This window comes from Gekko japonicus, unplaced genomic scaffold (genome assembly GCF_001447785.1).
Source record: "Gekko japonicus isolate JY-2015 unplaced genomic scaffold, Gekko_japonicus_V1.1 scaffold141, whole genome shotgun sequence".
NCBI classification, from domain to species: domain Eukaryota; kingdom Metazoa; phylum Chordata; class Lepidosauria; order Squamata; family Gekkonidae; genus Gekko; species Gekko japonicus.
In genome coordinates this window covers 1,510,420-1,518,128 of record NW_015176455.1, presented here as the reverse complement: position 1 = coordinate 1,518,128, position 7,709 = coordinate 1,510,420, and positions in this window count along the sequence as shown.

Below are 7,709 nucleotides of genomic sequence, written 5' to 3'. Positions count from 1 at the left end.
CTCTCTCTCTCTCGCTCTCTCTCTCTCTCTCTCTCTCTCTCTCTCTCTCTCTCTCTCTCTCTCTCAGTACATCTGCGGTAAAGTCTGGTAATCTTCCTTTCAACTTACTAGAGTGCAAGTTATTTAACCAAGTTGGTGGGATGAGAGGTGGCACCAATCTCCCAGTGCCCTTGATACATATGGCTGGGTGCTGCATATATACATGTTCTTTCCTGTTGACTAAGATCAGCCAAGGGAGCTTTGGAAATCTGCATTATTGTGGGTGCATTTAGCAGGGGCCCATATAAGGGCTTTCTTATCAGTTTCCTTTGTGTTATGGAAGGTTTTTTTTTTCTCTTCTAGCTCCATCTTATTACAGACCTTCTATTGTCAAGAAAAACTCATTTATTCCAAAAGGCTTATGAGTAGCATTGGTGGTTTGCCCTTCCCCTGGGTTTTATTTGCATTGCTTTTACTGATTGCTTCTTTGTATGTACTGTTGGCTTTTATTTTTGTAGATTATGGTCTGTTCTACTTATTTATATCCTACCTTGAGCATACTGTTCGGAAGGGAGGGAGGGATTGGATTGGATATATACCCTGCCCTTCACTCGGAGTCTCAGAGCGGCTTACAAACTCCTTTCTCTTCCCCTGCCCACAACAGACACCCTGTGAGGTAGGTGGAGCTGAGAGTGCTTTCGAGACAAAAGTAACATGTAGCCTTATGGAGATTCCTCTGTGCACAGATGTGGAGCCCAAGCAGGGAAGGATTGGGCTGTGCTGTAGGAAGGAATTGTTACACACAGAAATTCATCTGATGCCATCTGTCACAGGAAGGATGAGGATCACTAAACCCACATACATAGATCTTGCCTTGTTATACTACTGTGATGATTTAGAGGGTAATTCACACAGTGCCTTCCATTTGCTTTGACCTTGGAATCACTAATTAAATCAGGTCATATACTGTGATGCCAACAATACAGAATTTCAATCCTCTTTCTAACAATCACTTCATATTGTATACTAAGAGTAGGCAACCTTTTTGGCTCAAGTGCTGAATGGAATGCAACATTTACCTGTGACAATGTTGGTGTGTGAAAAGTACTGAGAGCGTAGAGTGATTTCAGCAAGAGTACTTTATTATAGCAGGAACAATACAAGGAACGCCGGCTCGCAGGCCGGCTTATTTGTGCTGTAAAACCCACCACCAAAACACACCCCCTATTCCCTACTGGCTATTTACAGAAGCCGAGAGTCCGATAGGCTTTCGGCAGTGGACCTGGCCCTCTGATAGGTGCGGGCTAGGATCCGCTGGGCTATTGTTCTCAAGGAACGAAGCTACAGGCTTTTGCACGACCGCATGGCCCCACGGTCACGCACGTGGTTAAGGCGAGTACATTACAGTGTGCCTGCAAACAAAAGGAGGGGTGGGGGAGATTAAGATTGTGCTGGCCGCAGAAGTGGCTTACCCTCCGGGGAGGCAGAGACAGTGGCATCTTCTTTTCTTCAGAGAAATGGTGACACCACATGTGCAGCTGGCAATCTCCCAGACTTACCCCAAGGTGTGAGCACACTGAACAGCACTACCACATGGCTGCCCACACTACAGCATCAACTGTTGGGTGGGATCTGCAGGCACTTACTGTGGGTAGGATAAGAAGCCGTTCTGATGGCTGGCATCACCTCTTTGGGACAAAAGAATAAGTCTGAGTGGTGACTCAGCTGTACCTCTGCTTTGGGAATGGATAAAGGGAGCTGCTATACTGAGCAAGATGTTCTGGCACACTGCCATTTGGCACAATTCCTGGGGGTTGCTTATTCTTCTGGTATGCCTTTTCCTAAATGAAGTAAGGCTGCCATTAAGTCATTTTAAATATCATTTACTTTCCTTCTGTACCCTTAGAAGCTCATTGATTCACAAATCTTGAGAAGACACTTATTATTTTTTAGATGTAAAGGCCAAAAGGACTGAGACAAATTTTGCAATTGCTAGAGTGATCTTAGGATCCTTCTCACTGAGCAAAAGAGTCAGGGTTTCCAGAGTACAGGGGGACAACTGGTTGAATAAAGGCCTAATATAGCAATTTGGGTAAGAAAGACCCCAAAATAGGGGTGAGCATACTCCATGGTCTCTCAGAATCAAACTACCAGGACTCGCTTTTTGATCAGAGAAAATGCTTTGGTTTTGCCCATCTCAAAAATATAATTCATCAACATTCCAACTTCCATCAGTTTCTCATCCAGGACAGCTTCCGCAATACGTCCTTACTGCTCTAAAGCTCCATGAGAAAGTCTATTTTAATGCTGTGAGTCAGCGGAACTTCTGAGTCAGGGCTTTCCTGCAGAGTTTCCTTTGCTTATCGTGAGTCCCCACACATGCTCAGGGAAGACTAGCGTAAGTGAATCTCCCCTCCCCAGAAGAGATTTACTTCATTACATTGGGTTGTTCGACATTCTTCACAGTAAAATGTGAAATCCTACTTCATTACATCGGTTTGTGCAGTGTTCTTCACAGTAAAATATGAAATCCTTTAAAAAAAATCACAAGTGAGAACTAATGTTGGAACGCAATATAAGTAGCATTATAGTGCGATTTCCTTGGACTATTTAAAAAATAAAGAAAAATGGAAACAATAAGCTAATTAACTGGAAACTGTTCCGTGGTAACATGGGATTGGAGGGTGTGACATGCAAATGTGGAGGAGAGGGGAGGGGAGAGCAAACCTAGGGTTGAAAAAACACCAGATGAGAAAGATTTCCCCACTAGGTTGATGCAGGTTCAGTGCTGGAATTACAAAAACTTTCTGGAAACGGGATTCGGATGCTGCAGAGCAAAACGGGGAAAGGTGCATTTTTATGCCTGGGAGGGCGAAATCATCTACAGAAACCAGGGAAGGCTGCAGGTGAATAGAAGTGTAGATGCAGGGAAATTTGACACTGTTCAGGGCTTTCATCCAAGCTGATTTGTGAATATCCCAATTTAAAGCAGCTAACAAACCATCTTCAGCACAGAACTGTTTTAATCTCAATTTGAAGGCAAATAGCCATGCTTTTGCTTCCAAGGATATCTGCCCAGATTCAGTCTATAATATGACGTTTGACATGCAGCAGGGAATATTCAATATTTTCTTTAAGAACTGGACTAGTGGTTGGTCGATATCATCAGAAATAGCTTTAATCCAAATAGCTGAACTGTAAAGAATGAGCGGAGCCACTTTCAAATTAAAGGCTTGCACCGCCCCAGGAATACACTTTCCCTCCTTATTGTGGAAGAACCTATTTATGGCGCTTGTGCAAGGCTTTGCTTTATTAAGCACTGTCCTAAATTGCAAGGGGGGGGGTTTCCAAGACAGATCTGCCGAAAACAGAATCCTCAACAGGAGAAAGCCTTGACTTGCTCAATATTGGAATCATTGATAGACCATTTTCTGGTCTTGGTGAAAATTAGGATCTTACATTTTGGGCAGTTAGTCACCAGGCTTTCTCAACAATAATAGTTCGAGAAAGATTGCAAGGCCCCTTTTAGTCCAACCCTGGTTCGGGACAAAATCATTTACTGTAATAAATACAGTTTGCAAATTTAAAAAATGAGAGAGAAAGTATGTGTGAATGTGATGTATTATATGTGCTTGTGGGAGATATTCCAGGTAAAGAAGTGAGAAACTAAGGCATTTTCTAGACTGCAGCTGCCTTTCAGGTTTTCATGGGTGTTGTGGTGGTTCCCATGATCATGCTATTAGTGCTATCACACTTAATTTTTTTTTGTTTTTTCCCCTGTCAGGGTTCAGTTTGTTCACATTCATATTGATGATTGATTTTGTCCCCCCCAAAATTGCATTCTGTTACCTGAGTTGCATCAGGTACACAGCTCCAGTGGTGTACCGACCATATTTGACAACCTGAGCAGATCATTTTTAACACCCACCCCGCTATAGAACAAAATTGTCCAGGTCAGGGCTTGAGTCTGCTTACTCCCAATGAACTCAGTGGGGCTTACACCCGAGTAAGCATGTGTGGAGAGGGGCACTTCCAGGACGAGCCTACCCTGGTCTCCAGTGCCTGTGCTGTTTTTGAGGGAAGAGGTTCCATGAGAGCCCCCTCCTGATTGAAAGGCGAGCAACTAAGTAAGCCCTCATTCTGAAGTGCCAGGCCTGCCCTCGACTGAATCCTTCTCATTCGGCTGAATGGGCCCCCACAGCCCCCTGGTGGGGGAAAGGTCTGTTGTAAAATAGTCAAAAGTATTTAAATTACTCAGAGTATCAATGGATCTTGCTCTGATGGAAAGAAGAGGTTTCTTTGCTTTTAAAAACCTTTATTTCTAAGAGTAAAGGTACACGGGGTTACTACAAAATAAACAGAACATCTAACAGCTACATTTTCTAAGCGGTCTATAGTTCAACACTAACACACAGATAATGGAGAATCTGTCCTTCTTCTTGACCCCTAGAAAGGAAGTCACCTGAAACAAACAACCAATCTGTATCACAATAGAAGCTACTTTTCCTGGGCTAATTCCCCATTGGCTCAGTGCCAGGTATCCCTTCTAGGTCAGTCTAAACAATAGCAATACTAGGCAAACAAGTTAACCCTATAATGACTGGATTGTCAGACCTTGTAAATACATACATTTCCAACAAGGTCATTATCTGCATCTCAGGAGGGCTGCTTGAAAAATGATCTTGCCCCTGACTGGAGACCTGGCCTCACCTGTCACCTTGCCTACGCCAACCTTAACAGTCGCCCAATGGACCAGCTGCTGCCCAAGCACCCCCAACATCTTCTGTAAGCAGCTGCTTGGTCCCCCAGCCTGGGAGGGCCCCCCAAACCCCCACAGCCTTGGAGGCCAAAAGATGGAGCTCCACTTTGCTCTGCCAGGCTACCAATTTTGTGCAGAGTGGTGGTTGCTCTCCCAAGAGAAGCTCTGCACTATGCACACAAACACCCACTCCTCTGGATTGGACTTTGGCCAAACAGTATTCTTTCATGCTTCCATGAGAGCCAAGGGCTCCGGGCTTTTGGCAAGTGACAGTCCCACAGTCCCACTAACACCTTGAAATTTTCTGCCACCAATGGATGCATAAGATAGATCAGGTTGCAGAGAAAATAAATGGGTAATGATTGGTTGATGGTGTTGGACCTCCCAATGGGACTGGCCATTTGGTTCAAGCATAGGTGCCCTCCAGCGCTGAAACATTGAAATAGGTAAAGGTAAAGGTTCTCTTGCTCAAAAAGCCAGTCGAATCCAACTCTAGGGTTGCGGTGCTCATCTCCGTTTCAAAGCCGAAGAGCCAGCGCTGTCTGAAGACGTTTCCGTGGTCATGTGGCCGGCATGACTAAACACTGAGGCGCACGGAACGCTGTTACCTTCCCACCGAAGTGGTATCTATTTATCTACTTGCAATTTCTTGCTTTCGAACTGCTAGGTTGGCGTCTTTTTTTATATATATATATAAAAAAGCTGGCCAAACCTTTCTTTCCTGGGTGGGTTTGGGCAACAATCTACAAGGAGGGGGAAATGTTCAGATTCCAAGCAAGAGGCTATCTTGTGAATTCATTTTGCAATGGGAAAAAAAAAGTACAGGAAAGACTAGTTTAGGAAAGAACAGGAAGAAACCAAGGAAAGAACGGGACAGCACGGGGATGTTAATGAAGTTGTCTGGACCCAAGAAAAAAACTCAGTAACATAGGGGAATGAAAATGGAACATTAAGGCAATCTGGAAAATGCCTAAGGAAAAGCTGCAATGAAGGAAGCATACATTCCTGGCTTACGACTGCCATGGAATCACTAGAGTAGAGGCGTGATAGAAGGCAGTATACTGCATTCTGCTGCTCCAATATGTTCATCAGACAGTCTGAGAATGACGTCTGTAGCGTTCTTGGCAATATGGCAAAGAGACTTGAGGTAACATTGCTTCACTGGTGTCCTTAAAACGTTGAAGCCTCGAGTAATTGCTTGAGGTACTAGAGCAGCAGGTTTGAGCCAACTGTGCTGAATTTGTTTGTTCTAGGTGCATGTGAAATAAAGGGGATGTTTCTGGATGGATCTGAGGAGGGGCTTGACATGGATGCATCCCTTGCAAATGTACTAGTTAATGGGAAATTCAGGGAAGTTTCTTTTGCAGAAGGAAGCACTGAAGGGTTTTGCTGCCTTCACAACTGACTAATTCACTAATTTTCAGGCTGAATTGATATTATATTGATTTATTTAGATATTTATACCCTGTTTGTTTCCCCAGTGGGGACCTAAAGCAACTTACAGGTTCATTCTTCTCCAGATATGTTAGGCTGAGAGAGACATTGACTGACCCAAGGGCACCCAGCAAGCTTCCATGAATCTGTGTCTCCCAGATTCTAGTTCAGAATTCTAACCACTATTCCTTGCTGGCTCTCATTGCTGGCACATGGGCATGCTAGCTCTGAACAGTGCAAGTTGCAATGCAAACCCAAACCAGTTCTGAATCCAGGAAACTCCAAAAGTGTTTAGTAGTTGCCTACGAGAGCAGATGATCTGGATGTAGCTCTTACCTTGGCACAGAGGTGTGACTGGGTACATCAGAGTGGTGTGGGACAAAACATTTCTTGCTACAGTATATCTTTTAGATAATAGTGCCCTCTGCTTTCCATGATATAATAGAATGGCTGTGACAATGGGATCAAGGCGGTGGCTGTGGCAAAGGGTTTTAGCGGCTGAGGCTTGACTAGATGTGAAGAGGATCAAGAGGAGATGAACATTATGGTGCATTATGGTTCATGACATGCCACTGTCATGAAAATGATCCCAGTAATTTATCCAAATTAAATATGTGCCTTTCTTTTGAGGGATGCAGCTTGGCTACTAAGGGCATTATTAAAGTTGGTATGTGGTCTTTGTTTCCCCTTGTTCATGATCTCTCTCTCTCTCTCTCTTTACCATTTTTCAACAAGTTTATTGAAGAGTTGGTTCAACATTACAGTAAATAAGTTTACTGTAAATAAAAAGCAATGGTAATCAATACCCAAACAATCCATAGTATACGTAATAACACGGCCTATCAGGCATACAGATATCCTTCAGATAGAAAGAACATAGATGTTGAGCACTCATACTAAGGGGATGTATATCAAAAGTGTACCCATTCAATGTAACTGGTGTTGGAAGGAAGGATATAATTCTCTAGTTCATGATCTCTAATAATCTATAGTAATGTTTACTGCTGTAAGTATCTGGTGGTTAGTGAAAGGCATGCTGCTGCTTTGACAATTCACTACAAGCTTCTCACTTACAATTCTTACTGCAAATATAGGCCCCGGTCACATGGCAAAGTTGCCACGGGAGAGGCACGGATGGTGGGCGGATTATCCAGGCGTGATCACACCCCAACATCTGGGAAGTGGAGTGCACCTGTGGCTTACCGCTGACAATGCACGTTAAAAAACTAGTACCTCCAAGGTACTAGTAAACGTTTGCCATGGGCTGCCTCCAGACACCCGTGGTGTGATCGCGCTGACGCGTGGCATTCCCCTCCGGTCCCTCGTTTACCCGCCGGCGCCAAGGGAAGGACCCGTGGTGTGCCGCCGGCGTGTCTGATCGCGTAATTGCGAATCAAACTGCACCGGGGCAATTAGCCACGCCTCCCCCCCCCCGCGATATCCGGCCCGTGTGACCGGGGCCATAGTAAGATGCAGTTTGCTCTACAAGCCAATTTGCAGCAGATGCCATGCAGCACAGCTGACCATTCATAGGGCA